Below are 14,108 nucleotides of genomic sequence, written 5' to 3'. Positions count from 1 at the left end.
GGTCGTGAGAGCCCGAATGCTTCGGTGCCTTTTGCCAGATGGCAGAAGGGAGAAGAGTTTGTATGAGGGGTGCGTGGGGTCCATTCTCTAACCCATACTTCTTTCAAATGCTGGAGGAAACCCATATGGTCACAAGAGAGAACATTCAATGTTTAAGAGAAGTTTGGATACGTACATGGTTGAGACGGGTATGGAGGGCAATGGTCCAGTGAAGGTTAATGTGACTGGGCACTTTAAATGGTTCAGAATTAGATTTATTATCACCGGCATGTGCCGTGAAATTTGTTAACTTAGCAGCAGCAGTTCAATGGGCCGTATATCAGTGATTTAGATGATGGAATAGATGGCTTTGATGCCAAATTTGCAGATGATACGAAGACTGGTAGAGGGGCAGGTAGTGTTGAGAGAACTGGAAGGCTGCAGAAGGATTTAGACAGATTAGAAGAATAGGCAAGAAAGTGGCAAATGAAATACAATATTTGAAAATGCATGGCCATGCACTTTGGTAGTAGAAATAAATGTGCGGACTATTTTCTAAACAGGGTGAAAATCCAGGAATCTGAGATGCAAAGGGACTTGGGAGTCCTTGTGCAGTACACCCTGAAGTTTAACTTATAGGATGAGTCGGTGGTGAGGAAGGTGAATGCCATGTTAGCATTCATTTCAAGAGGTCTGGAATACAAGAGCAAGGAAGTGATGCTGAGGTGTAAAAAGACACTGATGAGGCCTCACCTTGAGTATTGTGAGCAGTTTTGGGTCCCTCATCTTAGAAAAGATGAGCTGGCATAGGAGACGGTCAGAAGAGGTTCACAAGGATGATTCCAGGAATGAAAAGGTTATCCTACGAGGAACATTTGATGGCTCGGGTCTGTACTCGCTGGAATTCAGAAGGGTGAAGGGGGATCACATTGAAACCTTTCAAATGTTGAAAGGCCTAGACAGAATAGATGTGGAAAGGATGTTTCCCATGGTGGGAGTGTCTAGGACAAGAGGGCACAGCCTCAGGATAGAGGCGGGCCCTTATAAAAAAAAGAAATGCAGAGAAATTTCTTTAGCCAAAGGGTGATGAATTTGTGGAATTTGTTGCCACATGCAGCTGTGGAGGCCCGGTTGTTTGTTCGGTGTATTTAAGGCAGAGATTGATAGATTTTTGATTGGACATGGCATCAAAGGTTACAGGGAGAATGCCAGGAACTGGGTTTGAGGACGAGAGAAAAAAAGGTTCAGCCGTGATTGAATGGCGGAGCAGACTTGATAGGCCAGGTAGCCCAATTCTGCTCCTATGTCTTATGGTCTTATTGTAACAGTGAGAAAAGGGCCTGCCCTGGGATCTGGAGGTCCTTAGTAATGGACACTGCTTTTCTGTGACACCACTCCTTGAAGATGTCCCAGGTATTTTGTAGGCTAATACCCAAGATGGAGCTGACTAAAGTTCGGCACTGACTAGGTGGGCTGAAGGGCCTGTTTATGCACAGCAGACTTCTATAATGCTATGACTATTTCCTTGTTTCCCCAAGCTCTCAATTACAATGCTTTCTGCCTTTGGTGTTTTCAATGTAACGTTTTGTTTGATGTCACTCCCAGAGAGCGCTTTGTGATATTGCAGAAGGTCCATACAAATGTAACTTCGGTGTTGTGTTCACTTGTAGCTTTAGAGGAAATCTTTAAGAGGCAGAGTCTCCAGAAGGCAGCATCCATTGTTAAAGATCCTCACTATCCGAGACGTACCCTCTTCTTACTACCATAGGGGCAGAGGTAGAGGGTCATGAAGACACCCAATCAATGTTTTAAGAGCAGCTTCGTCCCTTCTGCCATCAGATTTCTGAGCAGACAGTGAACCCATGAACTCTGCCTTGTTATTTGTCTTTTACACTACTGTATTTTACACCAATTTGTATGTCTCTCGCTGAGCTGCTGCTGCAAAACACACTTCATGACTTATGTCAGTAATAATAAACCTGATTCCGATTCTGTTTCTGATTTCTGATTTCTGATTTTAAATATTGTGCCTTTCCCCTTCCTGGTCTGAGTTAGATATTTATAGGCATCCGTTAGTCTCATGAGACCATGGATTTGTGCTTTGGACGGTTTCCAGGATGCAGGCCTGGGCAAGGTTGTGTGGAAGACAAGCAGTTGCCCATGCTGCAAGTCTCCCCTCTCCACGCCACCGATGTTGTCCAAGGGAAGGGCACTAGGGCCGATACAGCTTGGCACCGGTGTCGTCGCAGAGCACTGCGTGGTTAAGTGCCTTGCTCAAGGACACAACACGCTGCCTCAGCCGAGGCTCGAACTGGCGACCTTCAAATCACTAGACGAACACCTTAACCACTTGGCCACGCACCAACTCTGAGTTAGATAACCTTCTCACTTCCAGTTGCTGTACTTGGACTGCAGCATTGCAATAAAAATCATTGTTTTTACTTGTCTTATCTGGTCCTGTGGTAGAAGGCAAAACAGCAATGAAAGATGATTAATAAGACTTGTTCCTGATTTTTTTAAGAATAAATTTTATCTGCAAGTTCTTTTGGCCTTGACTACATGTTTACAAAGGATACTGATTAGATTGGGCTCAATATTCTTTCTGTCATTCACAATTGCAGGCTTAGAGTGATTGATTCAATACGGGCTTCTCCTCAGATCCACACTTTGTTCTGCTGACGTCAAGCTGTCAAACAAGAATCTGTAAATCCTTTATTGCCAAAACTAAGTTGATTTGCTCATGATTTCTTGTGTTTTGAATATATATGGCAGAGAAAGGCAAAGTTTCTCCTGAAAGTCTGTTTAATGCAGGCAGAGGAATGCGCTCTCGGAATCAGTCAAAACTCAAAAGATTAGATGGGGAATTTACTCTCAATGGCCCCTTCATTAGGTACCTCCTATACCTAATAAAATGGCCGCTGAGGGTCTGTTTGTGGTCTTCTGCTGCTGTAGCCCATCCACTTAGATGCTCTTCTCACACCACTGTTGTAACGTTTGGTTATTTCAGTTACAGTTGCCTTCCAGACAGCTTCAGCCAGCCTGCACATTCCCCTCTGACCTCACTCTCGGCATTTTCACTCACAGCACTGCTGCTTGCTGGATGTTTTTTTTGCAGCATTCTCTGTAAAGTCTAGAGCAGGGGTTCCAAACCTGGGGTTCACAGTTCCTCGGTTAATGTTAGGGGGGGTCCATGGCGTAAAAAAAGGTTGTGAACCCCTACTCTAGAGACTGTTGTGCATGAAACCCCAGGAGATCAGCAGTTTCTGAGACACTCAAACCACCCCATCTGACACCAACAATCATTCCATGATCAAAATCACTTAGATCACATTGCTTCTGCATGTTTGGTCTGAACAACTGACCCTCTTGGCCGTGTCTGCATAATTTTATGTACTGAGTTGTTGCCACATGATTAGCTGATTAGATATTTGCATATACAAGCAGGTGTACTGGTGTACCTAATAAAGTGGCCTCTGAGTATATAAGAAATGCTTCAATGTTCCGAGCAGTCATTTGCAAATTTAAGCAAACAGCCAGGTGGACTCTCAATGTTAAACTGTGGCCCAGCTTGTGGAACAGCTGCTTCACAGCACCAGGGTCCCAAGTTCAATCCTGACCTCTGGCGCTGTCAGCGTGGGGTTCACACATTTCCTCCATGACCGTGAGGAATTTCCTCTGGGTGCTCCAGTTTCTTCCCACATCCCGAAGATGTGTGTGTTGGTAAATTAGTTGGCCTCTATCAATTGCCCCAAGTATATAGGCGAATTAAAGAATCTGGTTGAAAACTGGCAAATTAGTTTATTATTGTCACATATATAATGGGCCTCCTGTCCCATGATCCTCTCATATCCCCTTTGCCAATCACCTGTCCAGCTCTTGGCTCCATCCCTCCCCCTCCTGTCTTCTCCAATCATTTTGGATCTCCCCCTCCCCCTCCCACTTTCAAATCTCTTGCTAACTCTTCCTTCAGTTAGTCCTGACGAAGGGTCTCGGCCTGAAACATCGACTGTACCTCTTCCTAGAAATGCTGCCTGGCCTGCTGCGTTCACCAGCAACTTTGATGTGTGTTGTATATAATGAAGAACCTTGTTTTGCATGTCATCCATATAAATCCTTTCATCATATCAGTGCATTGAGGTAGCACAAGGTAAAGTTACAAAAGAATGCCTTTGCTCTCTATATACTCATGACTGTGTCAGCACCCACAGCTCCAATCTGCTAATTAAATTTGCTGACAAGACTACACTGATTGGCCTAATCTTAACTAATAATGAATCAGCCTACAGAGAAGAAGTCATCACCTTGACATAGTTGGTGTCAAAAAAACAACCTCTCCCTCAATGTCACAAAAACAAAGGAGCTGGTTGTGGACTAGAGGAGGAATGGAGACAGGTTAACCCCTATATCAATGGATCTAGGGTTTACAGGGTGAACAGCTTTAAGTTCCTTGGCATAAACTACACCTAGGATCCCATGTGGTCCGTATATACCAGCTGTGTGGTGAAAAAAACACAACAGCGTCTCTTTCACCTCAGATGGTTGAAGAAGTTTGGTATGGCCCCCAAATTCTAAGAACTTTCTACAGGGGCACGATTGAGAACATCCTGACTGACTGCATCACTGCCTGGTACGGGGACTGTACTTCCCTCAATTGCAGGTCACTACAGAGAATGGTGCGGGCAGCCCAGCGCATCTGTAGATGTCAACTTCCCACTATTCAGGATATTCACAAAGGCAGGTGTGTAAAAAGGGCCCAAAGGATCACTGGGGACCCGAGCCACCCCAACCAGAAACTGTTCCAGCTGCTGCCATCCGGGAAATGGTACCGCAGCATAAAAACTAGGAACAACAGGCTCCGGGACAGCTTCTTCCACCAGGCCATCAGACTGATTAACTCATGCTGACGCAACTGTATTTCTCTGTTATATTGACTATCCTGTTGTACGTAATATTTATTAGAAATTACTACAATTGCACATTGCACATTTAGACAGAGACGTGTGTATGAAGGATATAAGTAATAAAGTCAATTCAATTCACTAAAGAGAACAGTTAAAGAGCGAGTGCAACGCAGGCAGACAATAAGGTGCAAGGTCATAACAAATTAGAGACTGTTTTATTATTTATTTATTGATTGAGACACAGCTCAGAACAAGCCCTCCCAGTCTTTCGAGATGTGCCACCCAGCAACCCCCCAATTTAACCCTACCCTAATCATGGGACAATTTAGGATGACCAACTAATCTGACAATCAATACATCTTTGGACTGTGGGATCAAACCAGAGCACCTGGAGGAAACTCACTTGATTACAGGGAGAACGCACAGACTCCATACAGGCAGTGACGGGAATTGAACCTGGGTCTCTGGAACTGCAAAGCGTTGTGCTAACCACCACACTGCCGTGCTGCCCTTCCATCTTTTTGTACAAAGGTCCATTCAAGAGTCTTATAACCACAGGATAGAAGCTGTCCTTAAACTTTGGTTGGGGGAGTGAGTTGAAGGGAATATTGGAATAATTTAAAAATAAAAGGGATTAAGGTTAACGCGTGTCTGATGTTTGGTACAGGCTTGGTGGATCATAGGGGCTAATTTTGTAGTTGATGAGCTTCATAACTGTCCCAGGAATCTTTATGGCCTTTATCTTCCTGATAAAGCTACCAAATGAGTCTTTGCCTGATCCCTTACTAAAATAGAATAATGGTCAATACATCATTTGTCTTCCAAACTAAATTGTACTGTTTATCTGTGCTGTGCACTAAATGTATTTTTAATTATATTTTATTTCAGTAACTTACTTGTGGTAATATATTTTCCTGTGATGTGTGTGATAGGCTTTGTGTCCACACTGTAGTCCGGAGGAACGTTGTTTCGTTTGGTTGCAAATATGTTCAGTCAGATGATAATGGACTTGAACTTGAATTTCATCCAGCAAGATGACAAGATCTTTCTATATTCCACTTATTTAGTTAATAACCTCTCTTCTCCTGTCAGATTCCTTTCTCTCTAGCCCTTTATCTCTTCATCCAGCCTGGCTTCATCTATCACCTTCTACCTATCCTTGCTCTCTACCACCCATCTTTTTTTTCTGCCATCTTCCCCCTTCCTTTCCAGTCATGATGAAGGGTCTCAGCCCAAGCTGTTGGCTGCTTATTCCTCTCCATAGATGCTGCCTGACCTGCTGAGTTCCTCCGGCATTTTGAATGTGTTGCTTCAGTTAATACTCTGCCTTTTGATTCCTCTTACCAAAGTTCAAGACCTGACATATTCAGTATGGGCAGATTTAATCATTCATAAAGTCATAGAGTTATACTGTACAGAAACAGGCCCTTTGGCCCAACTTGTCTCTGCTGACTCATCGATTCAAGCTAGTAAAATGTATCCATGTTTGATCCGTTTCCCTCTGAATCTTTTTTATACATATACTTGTCCAAATGTCTTTTAAACACAAGATTATACCTAAATAGAAGAGATCCTACAGATGCAAGAAATCTTGAGCAATGCTCACAAAAAAGGTGCTGGTGGAACCAGCAAGTCAGGTGACATCTATGTAGGGAAATAAACAAGTTGACATTTCGGGTTCAGACCCTCCAGCAGGACTGGAAATTAAGGGGAGAGAAGTCAGAATCTTTCCAGTCGTGCTGAAGCCCCTTGGCCCAAAACATTGACTGTTTATTTCCCTCCATAGATACTGCCTGACTTGTTGAGTTCCTGCAGCAGTTTATGTGTCAGTTATGATTATACTTGCTTCTACTGGTAACTCGCTCGGTATTCCAACACCGCCCTCTGTGTGAAAATCATTCTTCTCAGGTTCCTTTTAGATCTTTTCCCTCTCAGCTTAAGTCTGTGTCCTCTTGTTTTAGACTCCACTAATTTGGGAAAAGAAATGTGACCATCCATCTTATATTCTCTCCTCTAGAATCTACATACTCCAGCCATCTACGCTCTAGCTGCACTTACAGTAATGTATTACAGGACAGCAGTACCAATCATCAGGGACCTGCACCTACCAGGTGCTCTCCTCTAATTGCTGCCATCAGGAAGAAGGTACAAGAGCCTCAGGACTTGCATGACCAGGTTCAAGAAGAGCTATAACCCCTCAGCTATCAGACTCTTGAACCAGAGGAGATAATCTCACTCCCCCATCACTGAAATATTCCTACAATCCATGGACTTACTTTCAAGGTCTCTTTATCTCATGTTCTCAATGTGCCTGATCTCTCTCTCAGTGGGAGAGCATTTTGGAGATAGTGATTACAATTCCATCTCCTTTACCATAGCATTGGAGAGGGGTGGGAACAGACAAGTTAGGAAAGCATTTAATTGGAGTAAGGGAAAATATGAGGCTATCAGGCAGGAACTTGGAAGCATAAACTGGGAACAGATGTTCTCAAGGAAATGTACAGAAGAACTGTGGCAAATGCTCAGGGGATATTTGTGTGGAGTTGCATAAGTACATTCCAGTGAGACAGGGAAAGGACGGTAGGGTACAGGAACCGTGGTGTACCAAGGCCATTATAAATCTAGTCAAGAAGAAAAGAAAAACTTATGAAAGGTTCAATAAATCAGATAATGATACAGATCTAGAAAATTATAAGGCTAGCAGGAAGGAGCTTACGAATGAAATTAGGAGAACTAGAAGAGACCATGAGAAGGCCTTGGCAGACAGGATTAAGGAAAACCCCAAGGCATTCTACAAGTGTGTAAAGAACAAGAGGTTAAGACGTGAGAGAATAGGACCAATCAAGCGTGACAGTGGAAAAGTGTGTATGGAACTGGAGGAGATAGCAGAGGTACTTCATGAAAACTATGCTTCAGTATTCACTAAGAAAAAGGATCTTGGTGATTATAGGGATGACTTATAGTGGACTGAAAAGCTTGAGCATGTAGATATTAAGAAAGAGGATGTGTTGGAGCTTTTGCAAAGAATCAAGTTGGGTAAGTCACCAGACTGGATGAGATGTACCCCAGGCTACTGTGGGAGGTGAGGGAGGAGATTACTGAGCCTCTGGCGATGATCTTTGCATCATCAATGAGGAAGGGAGAGGTTCCAGAAGATTGGAGGGTTGCGGATGTTGTTCCCCTATTCAAGAAAGGGAGTAGAGATAGCCCAGGAAATTATAGACCAGTGAGACTTACTTCAGTTGTTGGTAAGTTGATGGAGAAGATCCTGAGAGGCAGGATTTATGAACATTTGAGAGGCATAATATGATTAGGAATAGTCAGCATATAGCTTTGTCAAAGGCAGGTCATGCCTTATGAATCTAAATGAATTTTTTGAGGATGTGACTGAACACCTTGATGAAGGTAACGCAGTAGATGTCGTGTATAAGGATTTCAGCAAGGCATTTGATGAGGTACCTTATGCAAGGCTTATTGAGAAAATAAGGAGGCATGGGATCCAAACGGACATTGCTTTGTGGATCCAGTACTGGCTTGCCCACAGAAGGCAAAGAGTGGTTGTAGACGGGTCATATTCTGCATGGAAGTTGGTGACCAGTGGTGTGCTCAGGGATCTGTTCCGGGACCCTTACTCCTTGTGATTTTTATAAATGACCTGGATGAGGAAGTGGAAAGATGGGTTAGTAAATTTGCTGATGACACAAAGGGTGGGGGTGTTGTTGATAGTGTGGAGGGTTGTCAGAGGTTACAGCAGAACATTGATAGGATGCAAAACTGGGCTGAGAAGTGGCAGATAGAATTCAACCCAGATAAGTGTGAAGTTGTTCATTTTGGTAGGTCAAATATGATGGCAGAATATAGTACTAATGGTAAGACTCTTGGCAGTGTGGAGGATCAGAGGGATCTTGGGGTCTGAGTCCATAGGACACTTCAAAGCTGATGTGCAGGTTGACTCTGTGGTTAAGAAGGCAGATGGTGCATTGGCCTTCATTAGTCATGGGATTGAATTTAGGAGCCGAGAGGTAATGTTGCAGCTATATACGACCCTGATCAGACCCCACTTGAAGTACTGTACTCAGTTCTGGTTGCCTCACTACAGGAAGGATGTGGAAACCATAGAAAGGGTGCAGAGGAGATTTACAAGGATACTGCCTGGATTGGGGAGCATGCCTTATGAGAATAGGTTGAGTGAACTCGGCCTTTTCTCCTTGGAGCGACGGAGGATGAGAGGTGACCTGATACAGGTGTATCAGATGATGAGAGGCATTAATTGTGTGGATAGTCAGAGGCTTTTTCCCAGGGCTGAAATGGCTACACGAGAGGGCACAGTTTTAAGGTGCTTGGAAGTAGGTACAGAGAAGATCTTGGGTTAAATTTTTTATTCAGAGAGTGGTGAGTGCGTGGAATAGGCTGCCGGCGATAGTGGAGGAGGCGGATACGAGAGGGTCTTTTAAGAGACTCCTGGATAAGGATATAGAGCTTAGAAAAATAGAGGGCTATGGGTAACCCAAGGTAATTTCTAAGCTAAGAATATGTTCGGCACAGATTTGTGAGCCGAAAGGCCTGTATTGTACTGTAGGTTTTCCATGTTTTCTGTGTTCTATTTTCAATATTTATTGCTTCCTAACCAGAAGACCACAATCTGTGTGGATTGGTAATAACATCTTCACCTCACTGACAATTAACAATAGCCCACCTCAGGGCGATGAGCTTAGCCCACTGCTTTACTCTGTCTACTCTCATGTCTGACTAGGCACAGTTCAAATGCCAACTTTAAATTTGCTGATGATACAACCATTGTTTGCAGAATTTCAGATGATGATGAGAGGGTGTACATAAGTGACATATACCAGCTAGATGAATGGTGCTGCAGCAACAACCTTGCACTCACTGTCAGTAAGACTAAAGAGCTGATAGTGGAGTCCAGAAAGGGTAAGAGGAGGGAACACACACCTGTCCTCATAGAGGGATCAGAAGTAGAGAAAGTGAGCAACTTCAAGTTCCTGGGTGTAGATACCTCTGAGGAATTATCCTGCTACCTACATATCAATGCAGCTATATAGAAGGTAATACAGCAGCTATATTTCATTAGGAGTTTGAGGAGATATGGTATGTCACCTAAAACACTTGAAAATTTCTGCAAATATACCATGGAGAGCATTCTGGCTGCCTGCATCACCATCTGGTATGTGGGGGGTGCTACTGCATGGGATCGTAGTAAGCTGCAGAGAGTTGTAAATTTAATCACCTCCATCTTGGGTACCAGCCTCCATAGTATCCAAGACATCTTCAAGGAGTGGTGCCTCTAAAAAGCAACATCCATCATTATGGACTTCCAACACTCAGAATATGCCCTCTTCTCATTGCTACCATCAGGTAGGAGGTACAGAAGCCTGAAGGCACACACTCAGTGATTCAGGACCAACTCCTTCCCCTCTGCTATAACATTTCAAAATGGACATTGAACTCATGAACTCACCACATTTTTATTTCTGTTTTCGCACTACCTATTTAATTTAACTATTTGATATTCATATATCAAATAGTTAAATTCTGTGGTGGCCAGTGCTATCATGTTTGCTGTTGTGTGCTGGGGTAGCAGGCTGAGGGTAGCAGACACCAACAGAATCAACAAACTCATTCGTAAGGCCAGTGATGTTGTGGGGATGGAACTGGACTCTCTCACAGTGGTGTCTGAAAAGAGGATGCTGTCTAAGTTGCTTGCCATCTTGGTCAATATCTCCCATCCACTACATAATGTACTGGGTGGGCACAGGAGTACATTCAGCCAGAGACTCATTCCACCGAGATGCAGCACTGAGCGTCATAGGAAGTCATTCCTGCCTGTGGCCATCAAACTTTACAACTCCTCCCTTGGAGGGTCAGACACCCTGAGCCAATAGGCTGGTCCTGGACTTATTTCCTGGCATAATTTACATATTACTATTTAATTATTTATGGTTTTATTACTATTTATTATTTATGGTGCAACTGTAATGTAAACCAATTTCCCCCGGGATCAATAAAGTATGACTATGACTATGACTATGACTATATATACTTACTGTAATTCATAATTTTTTCTATTATCATGTATTGCATTGTACTGCTGCCGCAAATTTAACAAATTTCACGACATATGCCTGTGATATTAAAAATATGTGTGTGCGCCGTGTGAGATGGGAGCACGTTACAGTAGTTCTGTCTGTTTGTTTATCTTGACATTATTTAATGTGTTTCTTTCATTTGTTTGTACTGGCTAGCAATACTGCAAAATAACAATGAACATTAATCTGTTTAAGTTCTATAATGAGTCAACCAATAGCCGGGGAAGTGATAACTCCTTCCTGTTAGACTGTTTGTGGTAACTTATTTTTTATTCTTCCTACTTCTCTTCTAATATTCATATCTACTTACTTGTAATGCTACTGTGACACTGTAATTTCCTTTGGGATCAATAAAATATCTATCTATCTATCTAAACCTGATTCTGATTCTGATTATTATCATTTTTCTTTCGTATTTGCAGTTCATTGTTTTTTTGCACACTGATTGTTTGTGCTTCCTATTGGGTGCAGTCTTTCAATGATCAGCACATGGAACATAGAAACGTGCAGCACAAGAAAAGGCCCTTCAGCCCACAATGTTGTACTGAACCAGCTGAAAAGCAAAACAAAAGCATCCAAGCACTAATCCCTCCTACCTACACCATATCCATATCCCTCCATCCTCCTCACATTCATTTGTCTATCTATACATCCCTTAAAAACCTCTAATGTATTTGCCTCTACCATCATACCAGGCAGCCCATTCCAAGCATCCACCACTCTCTGAGTGAAAAACTTCCCTCTCATATCCCCTTTGAACTGAACCCCTCTCACCTTCAATGCATGGGCTATGATATTAGGCATTTCATCCCTGGAAAACAGATACTCTCTGTCTATTCTATTGTGATTCCATTGTGTTTTTTGTATTTACTGTTGTTACGCTTCCACAGTTTCATTTTCCTGTGAGTCCATAGTTTTATTTACTGTGGGCGTCTCGTGTTCCCAATATCGTTTTACTGGGAGTCCACAGTTTCATTTCTGTGAGCGCCACCCTATGACGTATGCCGACGGTATAAAAGAAATGTGGACAGTGCTGAGAAGGAGATGAAGGAGTCGAAGGAAACAGAGGTAGAGTGAAGATCGCAGGCTTCGAGCTATCCGGGAACAGCCCACGAACGAGAAGGGTAAACTCTAATGCTTACCCAAACCCAAAGGATTGGGATAATCAGTGGCACACTGTGCATTGTGGAGACGTACCTGTCCTTCGTATGATCCATGGGTGTGGAGTTCGTGACGGTCACTTTGTGAAATCGCTCTTCATGGACTTTGGAACAATATTCCTCGGCTGGGATCTTCGGTATCCGTTTCTTAGTTCGCTAGCCGTGGAATCTTTGGAATTCATCCTGATTGCCTCAGCGCTGCACTGTGGATCCACAAGTTTCTTCTCTCACCTATTTCGTGAATTACTGGGACTCTCTGAACTGCCACTTTAAGACTGTGCTTGAGTAAGATTTGTTAAGAATGTAAGGGAGCTATAGACGCATAACACTGTTAACTTCTGTTTCAGAAAGTAGTTTATTTGCTTTTCTATATTTGTGAGTAGATGTAAATAAATATAGTTTTTTTTTATATTAAAACCCGACTCAATTTGTCATTTCTTGCTGCTGGTACGTTACGAAATTGTAATATAAATTGGGAGCTTGCCCGGGATATGAACAAAATTGGAGCTTATTGATTGGTTGATTATTGATCCGATTGACTTGTGTGAGGAAACCAGCAGCAATGGATATTGGGGCATTTCTGGCATTGCCAGATCCTAATACATTAGGGGATGCCAGAAATGACAATTTGTTGGCCATTGCTAAGGAGCTGGGACTTACTGCGGTTAATCCGGATATGAATAAGTTACAGATTCAGAGGATAACAGCTGATCACTATACTTCTTTGAGGAAGTTTGAAGAGGGGGTGTTAAAAGGGTTTCCTGAAAGTAAACCCAGTGATCTTGAGTTCCAGTACAAGTTGGAAAAATTAAAGATGGAGGCAGAGAATAGGCAAAGACTGCAACAGCTCAAGTTTGAGTTACGAAAAAAACAGCTTGAGGCTGAGGAAGTAGAAAAACAGAGGTAGTTTGCAGCTGAAGAAGCAGAAAAACAGAGGGAGGAAGCAGAATGGCAAAGGAGGCTTGAGTTTGAGAAGATAGAGAAGCTGCAGCAAAGGGGTCTAGCGTTTGACTCTGGTGGTAAGCTTGTTGCCAGTTGGGAATTTAAATTGGTCCCTCCATTTGATGAAACTAAGGTTGATACATACTTCCAGTATTTTGAGAAAGTGGCTCAGAGCCTTTATTGGCTGGAAGGAAGCTGGCCTCTCTTGTTACAGAGTGTATTTATAGGTAAGGCTCAGCAGGCTTATTCTGCCCTATCAATTGAAGATGCAGCTAAGTATGAGATTGTGAAATGGGCTGTACTTAAAGCCCATGAACTGGTTCCAGAAGCCTGTAGGCAAAGGTTTAGGAGTTTGAGGAAATCTGTGAACCAGACTTATGTGAAATTTGCTTATGAGAAGTTTGTGCGTTTTGACCACTGGTGCACATCTAAATATGTGGATGGTGATTTTGACAACTTGAAAGAGTTGGCTTTAATTGAAGAATTTAAGAGGTGTGTCCCTAATGACATAAAGACATATTTAGATGAGAAGGATACGGCCATTTTGCAAGAGTCTGCTAAATTAGCAGATGAGTTTGATTTAACCCACAAGTTTAAGTTTACCCCAAGTAAGACCTTCCAAAAGAGTAGCATGGATAGTCAGGGTAAACCAGAAATTAAATCTGGGTCTAGTGACAAAGGCAAGGATGAAGGGAAACAATTAAAGGAGAAGCCCTCTGGTCCTACTTGTCACTATCGTGGGAAACCTGGTCATGTTGTGGCTAACTGTTTCCTTCTGAAAAAGAAGAAGGAAAAGGAGGCAGTTCCAGATGCCTGTGTTCAAAAGGTTGAAACACCTGTGAACCCACAGGGTTCTGAACATCCTGATGAAGCTCTGTCAAAGGCTAAAACATCTGGTCAGGTTACGAAAGAATTCCTTCATTTTACATCAGATGGGTTTGTTTCAGTACAGGAAGAGCCAACCCTGGTACCGGTGAGAATTCTCCGACATACTGTGGCTTCTCCGTCACTTATGCTAG

The sequence above is a fragment of the Mobula hypostoma genome, chromosome 7 (genome assembly GCF_963921235.1).
Source record: "Mobula hypostoma chromosome 7, sMobHyp1.1, whole genome shotgun sequence".
Taxonomy (NCBI): domain Eukaryota; kingdom Metazoa; phylum Chordata; class Chondrichthyes; order Myliobatiformes; family Myliobatidae; genus Mobula; species Mobula hypostoma.
Note: the sequence above shows the minus strand (reverse complement) of the source record.